We start from the raw sequence: 21,192 nt of genomic DNA, 5'->3' as shown, positions 1-21,192 counted from the left end.
CCCATCTTCCACATGACCATTTCAGACCACAAGTGTTTAAAGTTCACTGGGACAGTGACATACCTTGCCCCCTCCAATCCAGACATCATCTTTCAGCAAATTTTCTCATCCACAACATTTTAAATTTAGTTTTTCTGTTTTCTTAATCCAGTAAGAACAGAGCTTTTATGATTTATCTCTTCTTATATCACAATTAGTATTTATATTAGCCAAAAAATCAGAAAAACAGCTGTGACATTCATGACAGATGCAAGTACTTACCTTCAGTATTCAGAAGATTCCTTAGTATTGACTTTCTCCTCCCAGCTCACTTTCTAAGGGAAGACAGTCTCCTGTACTGCAGCTTTAATCATCTCTTCCTTCCACGGACACCTAGGACAGTTTAAAAATACTTCTTAGACTTGAAGTATTACACAGCAATTTAATATTTTTCCTATTTTGTTTTCTTATGGAAAGCAGGTGTAAATTTTAGACATACGAATAACAGAACATCAGTAATGAGAAACTTATGCATGTAACTTTTCCATTACCAACACCACCTTTGTCAATTTTAGGTGCTCCTGGCATCAGAACATCATGTTTTATCACATTCATGATCCTATCTTGCAGTTGCTAGATCACACCACCTTTGTTCACTGCAGAGAAAACAAATGACCCAATTCCAAACATTCTCCAGTTCTGTAACAATAGCTATGTAAAATAGTGGTAAAGTCTTACATTCCCTTCCTCATCTTTATCTCATTGTGGTTGTTCTGCAGAGAAAATAAACCACGCATTTTTACATTTAGTCACACATACAAGCTCAGTCAGAAAAGTCCTGTATTAGAATTATGTTTGTGACCCTGAAATGTCTGAACATGGGGTGGGGGTGGAGGGTTGGGGCAAAACCTCAAATATCCAATTTTCACCTGAACAATGCACAGCAACGCACTTCAACATGTCAATAAGTTTACAAAATCTAACATTAGAAGTTCAGAAACATTCCAAAGTTCCCTGTACTACCCCAATTAATTTTCTTTGGTCATTTACACAACATTGCTGTGCAAGACTTCTGTCTCATTCAGCTCACAGTGCTAAGACAAAAGGTTTCCTAATGCATAAAGCATTGGGCTAGAAACCTCAGAAGAACATGCTTTATCACTGTTCTGTCACAATCCCTTGTAAAAAATTAGTTGAAACCATAATGTATATAAAGGAATTAAAACCGTACCGGAACCTCAATATTGAGCTAATAAGTTATCCATTGTTCGAGGAAAAACAAAAATAGTTTTACATTTCAACTCAGGATACAAAAAAGAAAGCTTAAAAAAGCAAAGAAAACCCTACTTTTTGAAAATCAAAGTAAATTTTGATCATTAAATTGTTTATACAGAAATGATTCATAAAGTCGATTTTTCTTTCAAAAACGGAACATGGGCAGTGATGATTTCTGCAAGTTTCTGCCTTAAGTTCCTCCTGTCACACCAAGCACTTGTGATTAAATAAAATGAAGTTATTTTTGGTAAAGAGCATTTTCCACCAAAAACTGTTTCCTTTATTTGAACATCTTTTGTCCTTTCTAACCTCAGTGATTGGTCTTAAAGCCTTCAAACTTTTGCCTCTGATCCTACAGCTACACATTTCCCTCCCACCTTTTTAAAACCCCACCACCTATTTAACACTATTAAGTACAGCTGACTTCACTTTTGCATCTTTTTTGCAGGAGTAGACAGGAGGACAGTGGTTACAGTAAGAAGGTTTACATGCTGAGAGGATGATGGAAAACAAACATGGATTAGGCACAGAGGTTATTACATAGAAGGACATAAGCTGGACTGGTAGAAGGAAATGTTAGTCAGCACAAAGGTAACTAAAACCTCTCGTTTTCACTATCAGCAAACTACTTTGCCCATTTCTTCCCTAAATGCTTTGTGCTTTTCCATTGCATTGCCCTTTATGCAAAAACTTCCTCACACTGATCTTTAGACTATGTCACTTTCCCTTTTCAAGGATCTTCAAGGCTTATTGCTACAATGATGATGACAGGAATCAGCTGAAGGGCAACTAGCAGAAATTATTTGGTACACTTTCACAAAAGAACAACAGCAAATGCACACAAATTAGCAAATACATTAATTCAAGATGTCAGATATCTGGCAAAACAATCAGGCTCAGCTTATGGAAAAGGCAATGGGACAACAAGTGCCCCATGTCACACCAGAGTATCAGTGCTAAGACTTAGTCTCCTAAACCAAACTACTGTGCTCCACCCAAGAGATCATCTTTTGGTACACAAAAGCAGGTACAAACCCATGCAACACTACACGCTTGGGGCAGAGTGGCTCGAAAGCTGCTACACAGAAAAAAAGGATCTGGGTGTGTTGGTCAATGCTCACCTGAACATGAGCCAGCAGTGTGCCCAGGTGGCCAAGAAGGCCAACAGCATCCTGGCTTGTATCAGGAATAGTGCAGCCAGCAGGAGCAGGGAGGTGATCGTCCCCCTGTACTCAGCTCTGGTGAGGCCACACCTTGAGTGCTGGGTTCAGCTGTGGGCCCCTCAGTACAAGAAGGGCATCCAATCCCTGGAACGTGTCCAGAGAAGGGCTACAAAGCTGCTGAAGGGTCTGGAACACAAGTCCTGTGAGGAGCTCCTGAGTGCACTGGGGTTGTTTGGTCTGGGGAAGAAGAGGCTCAGGGGAGACCCTCATTGCTCTCTGCAACTACCTGAAAAGAAGTTGCAGGGAGCTGGAGGTCGGCCTCTCCGCACAGATAACTAGAAATAGGACAAGAGGGAATGGCCTCAAGTTGCACCAGGGAAGGTTTAAGTTGGAAATCAGGTGAAATTTCTTCTCGGAAAGAGTAGTCAGGCATTGGAATGGGTTGCCGAGGGAGGTGGAGTCACCGTCCCTGGGGGTGACTAAGGAAAGGTTGGATGTGGTGCTTAGGGACATGGATCAGTGGGTGACATTGGTGATAGGGGTGTGGTTGGACCAGATGATCGTGGAGGTCTTTTCCAGCCCTAATGATTCTCTGATACTAATATGACAAGCTGCATCAGCTTCACCACAAAGATGAGCTGCACATGGGCCAACTATTTCTCTCCTCATGCCACCAGAAGACAAATTGCCTTTCTCTGGTTATTTAGAAAGGCTCAACTGCCACTCTCCCATCCCACAGACAAAAATAAAAACAAAAAAGTATTCTCAACAGTTGTTAACAGCATGAGATGTCTGAAAAGAAAGCAACTTCATACCTCCTTGGGATTCCAGACCAAGAGACAAAGCATAGGTGTTGAAAATAAGTGGGAAAATGAGGAAGAGGAGGATTATGAAGGTCAAGAGAATCAGATAAACTGTCATGAGGAGGAAAAGTTATGAGTATCTCATGAGTACCATAACTTCATGTCTGATCCTCTGGTTTTTCCTCCCCTCAAGGGACAGCTCCTGTGGTAAGCTTGGCAGGCCCCTTCCATCACGGAGATCTTTTGTGCATTTTGGAAAAGATCAGAGTGGGATAATCCAAATATCTCTACGGAAATGCTCCAAGTATCCCAAACAGGAAAGGGTCAACTTTAGAATTCCTAAGCACCTGAATATTAAGCCTGTTTTCAATACTTTATTTTTATTTTATTCTAAGCTCAGGAAAAATTTCACTCGATAGATTCCTATCTCAGAAAATCATTGATTCTGACATGATCAGAAATCCAATTTTTACCTTGTCTCAAAGGCTGGAAACTTGCAGATTGCGGTAAAAAAATAAAAACTATTTGTGTGTACAAATTACTGCTTAGTTTAAAAAACAAACCAAAACCACCCACTTCCCCCCCCCCCCCAAAAAAAAAAGGCACAACAACCCTCTGTCTGCCTTTCTACTCTCACAAACCCACACCCATGCTCAAAAGGCAGGCTCCTTGCTGGTATTTGAACTTAGTAAAAGGAAGCCACTTCCTCATTAAGACATACCCAACTATGGTAATAATATGGAGAGCCAAAAGTAGTAACAGATTTATTATTACCACAGTGTAGAAATAATTTTTTTTCTGTTACTCAATCCAGTTAATTATCCATGCAAAGTAAAGTTATTCCTGGCAGCCACAGAGACAAAACTAACTTCAATAATGCTGGGGGTAGAATGGTTGTTATGCAGGAGAAGAAACTAAATAGTTCAGTAAATTAGCCCAAACAAGATACACAGTGGGATTGGTCCCTAGTGATTCAAAATACCAAACTCAATGCTTTTAGGCTTATCACACTTTTTATTTAATAGCGACATATCTGATCTGGGGCTGCATCATATCCCAAAGACAGTACAAAGATACCATTTTTTTCAGAGTGCCCTGAGGGTAACAGGAAGGATTACTAAAAGCTTCAAGCCATTCAGCTCCCACAAGTATCCCTGCGTTCTGGACTTTCACTTAAGCAAAGCACAACCAGCAAGGAATTTGTGGTGGTTGCTGAATATTTGGACTGGTATTACAAAGCACAGCACTAAACGCTTCGATAGTCCAACATTTTCCTGGAAAAGCAGAGTCTGATTTCAGTGAGGTGAGGACCACGCTCAGATCGCGGTGTCTTCTTGATGCTACCAGCCTCAGCACAGCGCAGCCCAAAATGCCACATACCCACAGCTCCCCCTTGTCCCTAGAACAAGGCTCTCTTCTTGTCCTAGCAGGTGTCCCCAGAGTCAGGTTTTGCCTCAGAAAAAAGAAATGTACCTATGACAAAAGGAGGAAGGAGAAATCCCACCAAACCCCCCAAACCTACAAAAAGAGCACACAAAGCAATGGCTGAAAGCACAAAAACCAAGTGTTTGTTTTGACTGTCCAAAGGCACTGTGATTCTATAAACAATGAACAACAGGAACACAAATGAACACTATGGGAAAAGAAACCCCTCACATTTTTTTCACTGTAGTAAAGTACAGACCACCAAGAACAGTTTGACTCAAATACCCAACATCAGTTCCCACACGAGAGCTGTTATTGTTGGCTTCAACACCCAAGTCCAACAAGAACAGTAAGAACATGCATTCTGCTAGTGTTTGAATAACCCTTGCCAACAAATTGATCCCACAGCAGCAAGGCTGTAGGAGATGGTTGCAAAAAATTAAGTGAGAGGTGGGGCAGGGGGGAGGCACACACAGCACTCTTCTTTTAGCATAACTCTTCAGTGGGAGCTCTTTTTATTTGCTTATTCTAAATGGTTTCTTTTTCTCTCTAAGAAAAAAAGGAAAGGGCATTGGTGAGCATCTGTAATTTACATCCAAGGGAGACAACTGCCAGAGAAATACAGATTCCACAGATGTTAACCCGTAGGACAGCCCAAATTAAGCAAATCTCTAAATAAGGTCTGGGAGGCACTTTCTGAAGAAAAGCAGCATTTCTCCAAAGTAGGCAATTACAGCTGTCAGCTTAACCCCAGTCCAGCAGACAATCTTCTATATTTACCTGGTTACCCTACAATAAATCCATCCCTTCCATAGGTAAAAAGGATAAACAGATAATTGGGACAGGGAAAAAATCTCTGGTGCTTTCTGTGTTTCACTTCAGTTCTCTTCTCTGTCAGAGATAATGTTTTAAAATATCAAAATGTGCTCAACTAAAACCAGAAAACCAAGCTCCTCACCAGCCCACAAAACTAATTCCTTGCAGCAGTTGAGCATACAAGGCTCCCGATGCATCCATCGGCTGATGGTCTGGGCTGCAGCTGAGCTGACAGAGCCACACTGCTCCAAGGGCTTGAGCTTGTAGTTCTGCACAGCATCGTATTGTGTCACCGCTATCTCAGAACCGGCTTCGGCACGTCCTGCACAATGGGGTTATAACCTACACCTCTGAATCAGTTTCATTGTCACTTTTCAAACTGCCAAGGAAACAAATCTGCAGAAAACAAATGGAATTGTAATTTCATTCTTACTTGAACATTTCTTCTCTAGGAAATAGATATGGCTTCCTTCTCCAGAAACTGGTCATAGCATCAAAGACAGTATTGACTTTTGGTCATTCTTTTTGGGTATCTTCATTCTTTTCTACCCCTCAAGCACATTCACCTGTTTGGTACATTAGCTCATGTGGCCCGTGCATATACCCTGTGACACAAATGCAAAGAAAACAGAACAGAGTGAATGATTAAAAATACACTAAGTTTATAATTTTGTTTTAAATTGGTATGCCCCAGTATAGCCTATTCCCTGAAGAGATTTCACTCTTTCAACCTTTTGAATCCTTTACAGACTCTTAATATTAAATGGGACTCTGTATCTTTAATTGTTGAAGTGATTTTCCATCTCACACAAGTAAACCTTTTCCATAGTACAGTCTCTAAGTTATAAATAAAACACCCAACTATTTTCTTTTTCCCACAGACGAGAACATTAAAACATTGACATTTTAATCTGTTCTATACAAGAGTGAGTTGTGTCAGCATACTGCTTCCAGCTACAACAACAGAAAAACCCAAGTTTAATTAAAGACAGAGTAGAGAAGCTGCATTGTGGTGTCTGAACCACAAAGCTGCATTGCACAGTCTCTTGCGCACTCATGATCTTTGGGATCAGTTTCCTCTTGGATAACTGCTTGGCAGACAAGAGATGATTGAAAAGAAAGGGAAAGGAAGACAAGAAACAAACATCTTTCTGCAGAGAGGGAATCAGAAAGGTGAGACCATATCCTGAGATTCATAAGCATTACAAATTTTATCCAGAAAATAGTGAAAGCATGACACAGACACCCTTATCAAAAAAACACACCAAAAGTCAATCACATTCACATCAGCCTTGCCATTTCAATGCTAGGACTCCTGCTGATCTGTGCTTTAATGCTGAACTGATACGCATCTCTGCTGAGAAGTTCCACTGAGGTTCTCTTTTTAAGAATGGAACTACAAAATTCTGGGTTTCTACTCCCAGATAAGCAGCAGAACACGCAAGAGACCCTGTCTGCAAGGCAGCACCCAACACTTCCAGTGGGCATCCTCCAACAATTCGCCAGCCCAGCTGCCTCAGGTACAGGTGCCTTGTCCTGTGATGGAGGACAAATCCCGTGGAGAACAAAGTAGTTCCCTTGCCATCTCCTGCCCACAGGCTAAAAGACTAGAGGCTTGCAGATGTCAGGCTATGTCCACCAGCCTCACTCCTTCCTCACTCCTCTACCAGCTGCTGCACGGCCTGCAACACTTCTGACACCCTCCTGCCTCAGGCTGCCGCTGCCCGTGCTCATTGCTGTAAAGGCGATGTGTAAGGAGGGGGTGAGGCAAGCGGGGCTGTCCAGCACGAAGGAGAAGAGGATAGGTATCAAGCTATTTCTGTCTTTGACTACCTAGAGGGCAGTTACAGAGAAGAATGAGCCAGACTCTTCCTTCAAGCTGCTCAGAGAAAGGACTAGAAGAAACAGAAAACAGCTATTGTCCAGGAAATATGAGGTATATACAAAGAAAAGTTTTACCATACTGAGCATGGTCAGAGCAGAACAAGTTGCAGAGGTAGGCTGTGCAGCCTTCAGCTGTGGAGATACTGAAGAGCCACAAGGACACCCCGAGATGCCTGACATAACCTCAGCAGCCCTGCTCTGAGCAGGAAGCTGCACCAGGCATCCTCTGAAGGACCTTTCCACCAAAAGGATTTTATGATCATATAACAAGTCTGCCTCTCATGTACCTACCACTACGAGGAAAATGGAAGCAGGTAATTAGTGAGCAAGTAATCTCCAATAACAAATGATGCATGACACTAAGGATTGAGAAAATACACCTTTAAGACTCACATACCATCTGCATTTAGACTGCACATGCTAGTATTTCCCAGTTATTGCAGCATCAGAATTCTTCACGAGCACTTAGAATGACTTTTATCACAGACCATGGCCTTAAGCAGCCCTAGGGCACTTATATTTCCAAGTCAAGAGTCTAACTTCAGTATTAAAGTTTTAACACAAGTATAAAAATAATTCAGACTTCTTAAATTCTGTTAGCTACACAATGCTTGAAACCTTTGGAAATTAAAAACAGTATCTGAGAGCTGTATCTGATACCTTTTTCTGACCTACACTTGGCATCTTTTCAATAGCCATCAGCTGGATGAGAATTTCTCCTTCCAAACTGCAAACGCATTCAGACTACAGTTTTTCCTTGCTCAGTAGGGAAGGCACAAACATTAAGCCATTTAATATGGTTTCATTATGTTACCTAAGAAGAGGCGTTATTTCATATTTAATAAATGCATATGTTAAAAACACTACAAACAGGAATATCAAGAGCAAGATGGACTATTTCCTGCACCACTCTAGAAGTGGGACTCATCCTTTCTAGTGACTTGTGTTAGCATTTCACATCCAAATTCCCTTTCCAAGTACCTAGACTTCTCTTAGTAACATGCCCATTTACTTTTTACCATGTCAGTTTGCAACATTGCCACTCACTGGAGAAGATTCAGTCTCTAGGAATATTCTCAAGTGTTTGATCACATGCTCTTAAAACTACAGTTGCAAAGCAGAAGGACAAGTTTAGGCTGGTTGGTGTCCCTAAAGTAGGGGACAAAGTGAACAATAGTGGTGTGAATAGCAACAAAATGGAAAGTGGATATGAAACTGAAAAACAAGCAAAACCAGGAGAAAAAGCATAGGAACACTGTTCTTTACTACAAGGATCAGTATCTAAAAGTGTTTGCAAAACTCCATGACAGTCTATTTTCAATTAAATGAAGCTATATTCTGAAAATAAACCTGGAGTGTTACACCTGCAACTAAAACTGTACTACAAGCCACAAGGCAAGTTATTATTTGTCTTCCCAACTTCAGAAGGGAAGTTTTTCAGCTGGCAGGCTGAATAAATAAAAATATAAATAAAGATGTACAAGGGGGAGGAAACTATCAATTCACCTCAAAATTTTATGGGTTGGTAAGCAAAATTGTTTCCAGCACTATCTTTCACACAGAATAGGAAATATATGTATATCAATGAAAATATGGTCGGTTTCTCAACAACAAAACCACCACCACAACAAAACAACAGCCACCCAACCCCAGAACAAAAAACCACTGCAACCCAGCTCTCATTAAGACACCTAGAGAACAGCCAAATTTTCAAACTTGGCATGCTGGAGGCAAGTTGATTGCCAAGCTTCTTTGAAACTCTGGCCCAGTTTTGTTCCCAGGCCTTTGAAGATACAGCCCCATGGACTGCAGTCCTGTCTGACAGTAATGCCTTTTCTGTTTATGCACATACCAACTACCAAAAATGCACCTGTAGGCAATCCTATGTGATGCAAAAAGGAACATTAAATCTCCTCTTGGAGGGGATCTATGTTGAGAGCATGGAAGTTGGCTTATACACATGCTTTCCATAAATGAGCTTGTTTCACTGTATTTCCATTTTCAAGCATGTCTATAATTTGTGTCAACTTTGCAATTTTTACTGCGGAAAACCACTCTGATCTAAAACTGAGATTTTTGAATGTTAGATTGTGAAGAAATCTCCAAAAATGCTTTCCCCATCTTCTTATCAAGAGAAAGAAAATCCTGAGAAAGTCAGTGATTCCAAGTAGAGACTTCAGAAGTCTCCTTTCAGACAATCAAAAGCAGGATTTTCCAACCCTGCAGCTGTAGTTCATTAGATCCGCCATGGACCGTGAAAGCCACTTGCCAATAGTGTCGAAAGACTATTACTCATTTCAATCTCTGTGAAGAGGACAGCTCTCTGACAAAGCATTAGTGAAAAACACAGGGTTTGGGGCTCTGACTGGAACAGCTAAGCACACAGACGGAAGTTCAATACTGAACATGAAGCTGAATTTCAAAGGCAGATTGATGTCCCAGCTTTTCACTTTTAGAGATCGGAGGTTCCATCTAGATTAAAGACAGGAAAATAGAGGGGAAAATGTTTTGAAAAAAATAAGATTGCCTTGGGGATGATAATCATACCATACAACGTGGCAGAAACATATTCCTGAATGGCAAGTTTTCTGCACCCCTTTGGGTCTTGCTAATATCTGCAACTGACAGAAGGACAAATAAAAAATAAAAAGAATAGTCAAATCATCTAAGAATTTCTCACAATCCAGTAGTGCAATTAATCAGAACTATTATGAAATTTCTCTGAAATATATACAAAATTAAGGCAAAAATAACAAGGGAGCCTGGAAAATGCTAGTTTTGTCACTTTCATGAATTAAATTGCTGCATAAATAATCACAAGAGCAAGGTCTCTTAAATAGAATACATACCTGGATCAGCTTGGCCCACTTAAGCATTTGGCTAGCAGACACCACAGTTGTGGGTGCAGTATCAGAACGCAAACACATCTTTCCCTTCTAATACTTTCTCTATGCTGAGTGAGCTTTCCATCTCTCTTTTAATGCTTACAGTAGCACTCCAGACATTTTCATAACAGACTCCTCAGTTCCAGGCAGTATTATGCTGTGGTCAGACATCACATAGCAAGTTGTACATCTCGCTCAGAAGATAAGTATGCCTGATGTCCAGGTCATTACTACCATAGACCATACCTATAAATATTCCAACTGCCATCCCTGAGTACATAAACTCTAGTATCCTGTATGCAATAGTGGCTAGGAAGAATTGTCAGAAATCCAGCATTTGAACTAGAGATAAGATGACAATCTCTCCATTAGTGTCTGTTAATTAAACAAATAAACACCGCACCCAAAACCTCTAGATATTAGTATAAAATCTAAAGCAACAAGAGCTTAACCGAAAGCATTCTCTACTCATCCCTGTGAATCAATAATCTTCATACAGTTCACTTGTATTCAATTTTGAAAACTAAGTTTTTACAGATTACCAGAGAGAACTCAAATAATTTTCATTCCTAACATACACCTTACTTTACAGAAGAAAGTTTACAGAAAGTTGTAATAAATCATGATGCATACATAGCAAACAGCAAAATCTAGTCAAATTACATAAGAAAATATTTTCTTAGGATTCCAGAAAAGTGGCAGATTATATTTTACAGGGGACACGTATTGCAACATAAGCAATATTGTGCTCATAATAAAGTTGACTTTTCCACAGTGTTTTTCTCTAATTTAAATATGTTCTCTGAAAAGGACTGACAGTATGGCCAAAAAGCCAGTATTTTCGCAGCTTAGATAAGCATCAGTTTCCTCTCTGCGTGGGAAAGTATTTTAGGAAAAACCTTTGAAGAGTCTGATGTCACAAAAGCTACCTTAAATGACCTTGTATACACTTTATTAAAAAGCCAGACTCCATAGTACAGAGATGAGTAGCAAACAATGATTGCTGTTATTGTACGACTGCATATCAAAGAGAATCCTTTCCAATAGGGTGCCAGAAAAAAAGGCATTCAATAGTGAATTTTATGAGAGAAGGATAAAAAACAGGTAGTTCAACAGATTCCTGAAATCCCAGTAGTGGTCAATAAATCGACTTCTGCTTCACATTATATGGAGAGGCTGTACTTAGCAAATCACTCTGTAAGCTGCCTCAATAACAGCACTCCTGCTATCAAGTTTACTTGCAATGATTCCAACAAAGAAATTAATTTCTTAGATGACAAGAAAAGGTTATCTAGAATGGGGAAGACACAGGAGACAAAAATTTCCACTAATAAAACAAATATCAGACTCTGAACTGAATTTGAAGTGGTTTTTTTTCCACTGAAAGATTTGAAATCCCCACAGCCCAAACACTAGAGCTACAAAGAAAACATCCCACAAACTGCAGTTCTAAAAATACAAGGAAAGCATAACGAACTAGCTCTTTTTTCACTATGTGATTCACTAAGGCATCCCCTGCATGCTATTCCTCAGGCAAGGCCCATAACAAGAAAATATACCTATACTGCAATCAAAGCTCTAGACTTAAAAGCAAGCCTCACTTAGAGCTACTGCTTGATTTACTCCTCAATAAATTTAGTACAACATAAGGAAAGCTCTACAGTAAGAACTTCCCAGATTTTAGCATATGCCCTTATCACAAGTTGTAGCACAAAATTGTTTCTCAATACTATAGCAAATAAGAAAACACACACCATCCTAGTCTCATCTTACTGGTTTTATTGAGCTGCTTATTCCCGAGACACATTCAACAGGTATCCATCACCCATCTTATTTTCCATTTGAGTTACCACATTTATTTTTCATAAATCTTTCCACAAAGGGACACCATTTTACGCTGTGACACCCTCTATTCCTCTTACTATATCTCTCAACCTTCAGTTATAGTTCTCCTCAGGCTTGTCTTAAGAACATAAGAAAATAATTTTGATCCGTGAGCAAAATTACTTGTGCTTTATATGCATCTCCAAAAGAAGTCAACTATAAACATAAGAAAACATCGGTGTTTGACACAGATTTTATAAGTCATACTAAAAAGTGGACTACCTTCCTGCATTGCCCAGAGATCTACTCCCATGAGTTCTCAAAGCAATTCAATCACTCTGACATCTAAGAACTATATGATCTAGATATTGGTATCAAACAATTAGCCTCTGTGCTAGATGGATTGATTACACTTTATTTGCATGATCAATTTCTATAGATTTAGGTTTAGCCATAAAGATTAACATCAAAATATTAATCTAACATAAACCAAAGCAATGTAGTCCATTCAAAATAACTTGTGGAAATTTAGGCCCTCAGCTTCTATCCTACCTTTGACTAGCCACAGATGCCAAAAACAGCGACAAGGCCTTCAAGGTCAAAACGGAAAACTTAATGCTGTCTATTTGTCCTGTTAAACTGGGGAAATCTAGGAAGCCTCACACTGATAAGGATTAATGCAACTGAAGTCCCACAGGAAGTTACATGACTCTGCTAGGTCATTTACAAATTGAGTAGCTTGAACTAGGTCAAATGGGAAAGAGTTAAGATCTGGGTTTCAGTTTCCATGATTAGACAAAAAGAACTTGTCTGAAGAGCTGTTTGGATCATTAATACTCATTCTTCACATGCCTTGGAAAACACAATAAATTTGAGAGGTCAGGGAGAAACAGTTACTTTTTTTAAAGGAGATCTGGTGATTTGAGTAACTATAATCTGGTCTGTCTGACACTGTTTTCAGAGTAACAGAATGACCAAGGCAGGACTCTAGATAAGAAAGAACTGGAGGGAGTAATTCATGTCATAATAGTAATGACATGAGTTTTCAGAAGAAACATTCTTGGACTAGCTTGATTTTTTAATTATAAGTTTATTGCTAATTAATAGCACAGATATAACATTTTTGTAGGGCAGTTGACTTGATGAAAAATGACATTTGATTAAGAAACTCAAAACCAACATGACACATCAAGTGGGTTAGAGACTGATAGCCCTCAAAATGTAATTGCAGATGAGGCTAAACACTAAATAAGTGTTTCCAGCTTGTATCAATTAAATATGAAAACAAAAGAGAATGGTTTCTTTTATCCCACCTTCAAGAGGTTGACCCTATATTATTCAGCAGTTTTGTCAATGCATGAAGGAAAACTATAAGACGATTGCCAAACAAATTTACAGATTATGGAGTAATAAAAACAAGGATCAGCAATTGAAAGCCATTTAGTTTGCCTGGTAAAGAAGAGTCAAGCAAAGATCATAGTTTTTAATATAGCTAAATGTAAGAAAACATGTCTAAGCTAAACTTATGGGCTGGTAGTCTATCCTGAAAGCAGGTATTCTAAAAGGTCATTGTAGAAAAACATTCAAAGGGAGCTTCAGTGAGATACTGTGGGTAAACAGGACTATGGTGATAATTTTACTTTCAAATATCCTCCAAAGCTAAAATTACACAAGTGAGGCTTAGTCAGAAAACAGCACACAACAGCTGGCAGCAGGTAGGGCCCCTTGCTGCACAGAAGACAAGAAAGGACCTGGGAGGCTGGCATGGGGAATAATCAAGAACATGAGTCCAGCAGGCTCTCTGCCCTCACTCCCTCTTCATCTTAATAAAAAGATGTGAGGTTCCAATTTCTCACATATTTCTCCGTAGTGCAAGGATGCAAATGAAAACCTAGGGAGGTTAAAAACAACAAAAACTACAACACAGGTGATACATAGTTGAAGAATATCCTGTTTCGTGCAGGCTGGTGAGACAGACCTAAAAATCAAAGGAAAAGAATATAGAATGACTGCGCTAAAGTCATGAACGCATAGCTTCTCCAAACAAAGGCAGTCCTGAGAGTCCTTCGAAATAAGCAAGGAATCATCTAACAGGCTACTGGCAATAGCATATGCAACATCTTTCCCTTTTTAAATCCAAAGACAGCAAATAAGCTGGAACTGTTAGTGGGAAACTGTATGCTGCAGGATACAATAACCAGCAAAGTCAAGGCTCTGTATACTTTCATACACTTCAAGTTACTGTTTGCACCTCAGAGTAAGCTCCCGGAGTTACCGAGCAGCTGCCACGCGCAGTTCGCTGCCTCACATCAGCCTTCACTCTTGCTGGTGTTGCACTTGTTCTCTCTCCACTAAAACAAGACTCAGAGAGGGGAATACTACTTTTACATTACTTAACATCAGCTTTAGCAAGTCACCACTGAACCTCAGCATAAGCTTGCACATTTAAAAAGCAAACAGCCCCCTCCACCCCCATCCCAAAAGCTACCAAATGTTTCGTTGATACAGAAGTAAGGGTTTGGGCTTCTCCCACCCATCCAGAATGTTACCTTGATCAAAATTCAAGGACCTGGAGGACAACTGGGAAGCAGTTATGATGGCATGCATCTTGACTCTCGTCACACACACATTCAATCTCTTCTGCTTCTTCCCTTTGTACATTGCCTTTGCAGATAATGAACAGTATTAACATTGCCTTTTCCTGAAATAAATATTAAAAAGCTGTACTTAAGCAGAGCTACTTACATATGATGCAACTAAACATTTTGCCTTCTTCAAAGGAAGAAAATTCCACCACAAAGTTGTACAGCTTTTTTGATCCAATGTACAGAAATACCATTTAGTGCTATGCTGTTCCTCACCTGTTACAAAGCCTAAATAACACTCACATCCCACCCAGCTGCTGACAATCCCATGTCAGGAATGACACATACCAATTGCATGCAGAACATGCATTTCTTTGGTTTGATCATAAACATATAGAAAGAAAAAAGCCTCAGAAGACTTGCCTAGTATCCCTCCATATCAGTTCCACCATGCTCTTTCAGCTTGAACCATCCATCTTATATATAACATATTTAATACATCACAAACCAGCTCAACAACTGAAGACTTGAAACAATGACAGAAGGAGCATATGAAATTCACAAGAACACATAAGGACTATGATAAAACTGAGGAATTGCATCCATGGCTCCAGATTCCCAAGCTACGACTTTATCACTCCTATTTGAACCAGATCCACGAGGAATTCCCAGAACAGAGGTCAGACCCACGGAGGGGATTCCTCAGGTTCCCACCCCGCAGTGGTTGTCAGTAGCAGATACAGCTCAGCTGAACCACGCTAACTGACTAGCTGTAGTTTTAGCCATCTTCAAACTAGGTACAGCATTACGTCAGTAGTTGTGATTAAACACTAGCTCCGATACTTTCTGTAGCAGAAGTCTCCCTTTAGTGCTATTAAGAAGATCTTGTATTACCACAACAGAACCATCTAGACATCTCCAAACCAAGTTCCTCTGAATAAAGCCAACCTGCCTGTGAGCTGGGATCCAGCTCCAATGAAGACATTTGTGGTTTTCTTATCTACCACCTGCCTCCCTCCAACATCAATATACAGCTTCAAAGTCCAAAGGGACACTCAAACAAAGCTGGAGGGACAGACAGGAATCAATGGCAAAACAAAACCAAATAGCTTTCAAATGATTTTTGACTCTTTAAAAGTGGAGAGTTCTTATTTTTAGACTGCATACGAGTAGCTCAAGGTGCTTTTTCTTTCGTCCCCATGACAGTAGTTGAGTGAATACACCTGCCTTGCCTTGCTCCCTTCTGATGGTAAACAGAAGGTCTTGCATTTAAGTTACAACACAGAATACTTCAGAGCAGCCGTATGCCAAAATGGCACATTTCTGAGGGATGCAAAGGTATTCAATAAAAAGCTTTTAAAGGCATATTTTTAAACTTGCAGCAGGAAAGCTTTTCTGTGTCAAGACAGTAATTCTTTTAACAGCATTGATCAAAATGTCATTCTTTTATGAGTGTACAATACCTTTTAATGGCATACAACAAGCCATTAGGGTTATACACCTCCGTACAGCAGACAGCTTACTGGAAAAATGGGAACACTGGCCAAGATACAGTCACTAGTCTTTATGTTTCTAATAAGGTAGTTTCTTTCATTTATCCCAGCTCTATTTCACCCTAATACCCACAAGTAAAATGATCCAAAAATTAAGCCAAACTTCTTATCACTTCCACTAAACAGTTATTTCTGCTGTAACCCACATATTTTCCCTTAAGAAATACCTGTTTAAAACACAGGGAATATTCTGGCTTTCTAGAACTGGATTCTATCAACAAGGTCATATCCACTTTCTTTTCCTCACCAGTGATCCTACTTATCCCCACATCAGTGCTGACTAAGGATTCAAAGGTGGTTGAATTCCACATAATAGTTTTGATTTTCAGAAAGAGGAAAAAGAAACCGCACGCCCTTTCCTCACACTCTGAGACTTGGGACAGACTCTGTCTACAAACCATCCAATTCTTTTCAATTGCACCAACGCTTCAGGAAGGGTAAGAGCACGGGTGATTGCATTTGCTCTGCTTGAATGGAAGGCAAGCATAGACTCTCTAGCTGCATTCAGCAGCACTTTATAGGCTTATTTTAGTTACAAATATCAACAGGAAAGGGAATGATTTCTGTCAACCCACCTTCAATGGTTTTTACATTAAGAGTAGAAGAATATTTACAGGATTTAATTGGTAATGTTAATTGAGCAGTGCCAGCACCAGAAGTACTTCATTTCACTCTGAAATACAAGTGGATAACAACAAGACTTCTCAGCTACTTTTGGAAGCATACCTGAGGGGCTGGTATAAGCAAATGAAAAGCAATTTCAAATTTAAACAAGGAACATTGATGAGAAATAGTAAACAAGAAGTGTAAGGCTATATAGAGCAAAAGTTAGAGTGACTTTAATTACAATTAAGAAAAATTTAAGGGGCTACTTATCCCTCTCTAACCTATTCAGCTCAGAAACAGAGAAGAGGCTGTTGTGCCTGTGACTTCCAGTTCTGAGACAGCTGCTGAAGTCTTCGCTGTCACAGCAGTCACGTGTACAACTCAAAACAAAGCTAAGTTTTCACACAAGCTTTAAACAAACTCAAAACAACTTACGCTACATACGATGCCGTTATCTCAGACAGTACCACAAAGCCAACTGTGTTTATATCTGCCCTGCATTCATTATTAATGCGACTCAAACACAAAGAGGTCTCCCCAGAGAAGCACCAGGTCACCCACAAAGAGCACGGCTTCGCTGGATGGCTCAGCCGACGATTCAGACAAAAATCGTCGGATCGAGACCTGCACGTGCCCAGCCCGAAGCTAACCACGCTGCGTTCAAATAACAGGCTCATCGCATTCTGGCGAATGCCATTTCACGAGCCAAGTTGCAAAACCTCCAGCAGAAGCTGAAGGCAGCGAGTGCCACGGGACCACGCGGCCGGGACACCGGGGGGGAGCGGGGCAGCCAAACCCACGGGGCAGCGAGGGAGCCTCGGCCCCCGCGGGGGCTCCCACCAGCGCCGTGACCGGTGCCTGGGGACTCCTCGGGCGGTTTGCAGCAGCGCAGCTCGTAGAAGCAAAGCAAAGGCCAGAGGGGTTTCTGGGAAGCAAACCGGCGGGAGCTCTCCGGAGCTCTGCACGAGCTGCGCGGTTAACACAGGCCGTTCCTCACCATCACACACCGGGGTTTGGCGCTGCTCTGCCACGGCTGTAGCTAAGGGAGCAGACGCGTGCTCACGCAGACACGTCTCCGTGAAACAAACGAACAACTCACGAGGTCACCGGCTGTGCGCCAACTCCACGCGGCGGGCAGTCAGCTCCTCGCTGACCGACCCCAGGCTCTGCCAACAGCCCGGCGGCGGGGCAGGACGAGGGACAGGGCCCGGGCAGGCACCACAGCGCCAGCCCCTCACTCGGCTGCCCCCACCCGCCGCGGGGAGCCCCGGGCACCGCCGGTCCCGGCCCCGCGGCCGCCACCGCTCGAACGGGCGCGCCAAGCGCGCCTCACAGCCCGCCCCCTATTGACGGCGGCGCTGCCCAATCACAGGGAGGGAGGCGCGAAACCCCGCCCCGAGGCGCCGGACAGCCAATCAGCACCCGCCAAGGGCGGGGACGGTGCCGGCTGCGACCACCTCCCCTCCTTCCCGCCCGCAAGGCCCCTCGAGCCCGAAGGCTTCCAGAGGCGTTGACGAACGTGAGTGTTGCCCAACCGGAGCTCAGCATCGGGCCCGTGCGTGTGGGCGATTGGACAGCAGAGGAAAGGGGCGGGGCTGCAACGAAGCGCAATGGAAGCGCGTGGAGCGTCCGTTGCTATGGGGACGGCCGGGCCGGACCCGCGCCCCGACCTGGAGGGGGGCTCCGACGGCGCCCGCGGCCGATCCGATCCGTGCCATGCCGGGCCGGGCCGTGCCGTGCCGTGCCGATCCGAGCCGAGCCGAGCCGAGCCGAGCCGAGCCGAGCCGAGCCGAGCCGAGCCGATCCGAGCCGAGCCGAGCCGAGCCGTGCCGTGCCGTGCCGTGCCGGGCCGTGCCGGGCCGTGCCGGGCCGTGCCGATCCGAGCCGAGCCGAGCCGAGCCGTGCCGGGCCGGGCCGTGCCGGGCCGTGCCGATCCGAGCCGAGCCGAGCCGAGCCGTGCCGGGCCGGGCCGGGCCGTGCCGGGCTGTGCCGGTGCTGGAGCCGCGGTGCGGGGGCCCCGCAGGCCTGTGCGCTGGCTGTCCCGGGCCCGCCGCATCGCGTTGCGAGCGTTGGTGCCACGGGGTGTGAAACAGGTGCGGGCTGGGAAGGCAGTGCCTGATTTACGGCTGCTACAAGCTTTTGAAGGAGTTACTGCTGCCTCTGAGCCAGACACAGATGTAATTCTAGATAGGGGAAGGCATCCAGCTCCAGGAGATGCCGAAGCTGGCTGGCTCGCCCGCCTGGAAGAGCAGCGAGCTCCAGAAACGTGAAGATGGCACCAACACAGGCAAAGAACAAGCCAAGCTCTGGAGCTGGGAAGCCTGCATGATTCAGACAGCTGTTTATGAGACCGCATAGAAAACCCAGTTACCTTAGGCAAAAAAAAAAAAAAAAAAGTAATTTACAGACAAATGCTAAATCATAGGAAGCAAACGAGCTGCAAGGCTGTACCGACACTCTTGGTAGAGAAGCAGGGAATGAATCAAGCTCACAGGAATCCTAAGGGCATAAATAATGACAACGCAGTTCCTTCCAGCCATAGATCCTTGTTAGAAGGATGACATTTTGCTTGGCTGGGGGAGTACTTGCAATGTTGGAACTGGGAAACTAAGTGAGAAAAAAAGCATCGGTCTGTGATCTTAATCAAGAAAAAAGTAACAGAAATTCACTTCCGTTTCCTTCATTGGAACTGATGTATGACAGCAAAACAAGAGAATGCCTGGAACTTTGTCTTCTGTTTGAAGAAAATGAAGAAAAATAAACATTTTTGTAATAAAAATGTAATATCCTTTTTTTTGGACTTTCTAATCAAAACAGCTTTATAAACTATGTGCACGTGCATACTAACCCTGTGCTAATCGCACTAGCCTCAGGCATACAAGATGCTTATGAAATAAAAGGGCAACTCCTACTACACAAAAAACTTCTTATTTATTTATTTATTACTTTGTCTAGCTCATCAGAAGAAAGCACTGAGCTCAATGGACCATCACCACCATTGCATGATAAAAAAAAAAAAAGCCATAAAAAGGAGCTCAACTATAAAATGTTCTTGTACCCAAGTATATGAATCAAATACAAGATTGTATGCCTAGGATAACATTGTACTGGGAATGGAAGTCCAGTTCCTGATTCATTTTCCAGACTAGGATATCATTTTAATGTGTGAAATCCAGTGAGATACAAAGAAAAGAGTACTGTGGGAATTAGAACACCACTATGGCCGCTGTTGGGCACTGGTCATTACAATAAAATTTCATAATAATTTCCACTGCACTGCAGTTCTTTTTGTGTCACTCATAACTTTCCAACTACTTTCTAACCAAAACTTTCCAATCTTGAAAAATATCTTCAGAAAGTTTTTCTTTTGATATTCCTTCAGCTGGAATATACAGGGGTCAAAAACTTGAAATTAGGCACAGCAGTGATCCTCACTGAAAAGTAAAACATTCCTTTACATAGTTTGGCTTTGATTTGCCATTCATGAGTGTATGAAATTCAGACTGTTTTTAATAAGCTGATTACGACAGTCAGGGACATCTGCTACTATATGTAGCTAATGCCTCAGTCAGGAAAAATCCTTTTCTTTCTCCTTCAAGGACACATTAATTTGACCAAGTCTGCAGAAATGCACCATCAGTGTGTCCTGTTCTGGTCACCTAGTGCCTGATGTCAAACCTGCAGTGTCCAAGCATGGGTGTAAGGAAACCCGCTGTAGACCAACTCCCAGTTTATTTTATTGCAACTAATAGACTTAGACCCATCACAGTTTGGAATCAAGCCAAGGCCTGAAGCTGGACTTGCTTCCTAGCAAGTGATTTGCTCCAGTCAATGAATCGAGAGAAGACTTCCATTCTTGTCCTCATAGACCTACAGTCTTGACAATGTTAGTAAAATAGACCCTTACCAAGGAGAAGTGGCAGGAGGCCAGGACAATGCATCAAAACTATCTTTCCTGGAGAGCGAGGTCCAACAGGTTGCCAACAGGTGTTGCACCTCTACCTGCCTGCCAGCCGCGCCGCTGGCAGTCCTGCAGCAACCGCAGCAAGCTGCCAGATGAACTTGTGAGCTGGTGACACAGTGCCACGTGCCAGCAATACTCAGATGATGCACAATGCTGGCTATTCGCCACGAAGTGCATGACTCCACTGCCACAGTGTGCCCTCACTGAGGCGTAACAAGCTGGTGGAGCTCATTTGTGGCACGTGCTCACAGCTGCGACAGCCTCACACATATGGATCGCAATGACGTGGGCCCATAGCTGGAAACACACAGCACTGCAAGGCGTGCAAGGCTGGTCTCGTGTGGTGGCCAGAAGAGCAGTGAGTCCGCAGGCGGGTAGTGCAAGGGAGCACTCCACACATGTATGCACAATGGCAGGTTTGGCAGAGCTT

At 42.5% G+C, this 21,192-nt stretch overlaps 1 protein-coding gene across 50 annotated transcripts in view; it reads right to left on the bottom strand.

Annotated features, from left to right (window-relative positions):
- Positions 1 to 18,614, bottom strand: part of LOC310905496 (uncharacterized protein) — a 110,089-nt gene extending 91,475 nt beyond the window's left edge. For 18 of the 50 annotated variants that reach the window (XR_014589102.1, XR_014589103.1, XR_014589104.1 and 15 more), the window contains exons 1-3: positions 17,898 to 18,609; positions 5,895 to 6,066; positions 262 to 372 (exon numbers count right to left, since the gene is read on the bottom strand). The gene's annotated coding sequence lies outside the window, so the exon portion shown is untranslated. The other 32 variants (XR_014589096.1, XR_014589097.1, XR_014589098.1 and 29 more) reach the window with 17 other exon arrangements.
- Positions 18,615 to 21,192: the final 2,578 nt, after the last annotated feature.

Source organism: Anser anser (assembly GCF_964211835.1).
Source record: "Anser anser genome assembly, chromosome: 11".
NCBI lineage: Eukaryota > Metazoa > Chordata > Aves > Anseriformes > Anatidae > Anser > Anser anser.
This window is presented reverse-complemented; position numbering and strand designations above follow the sequence as displayed.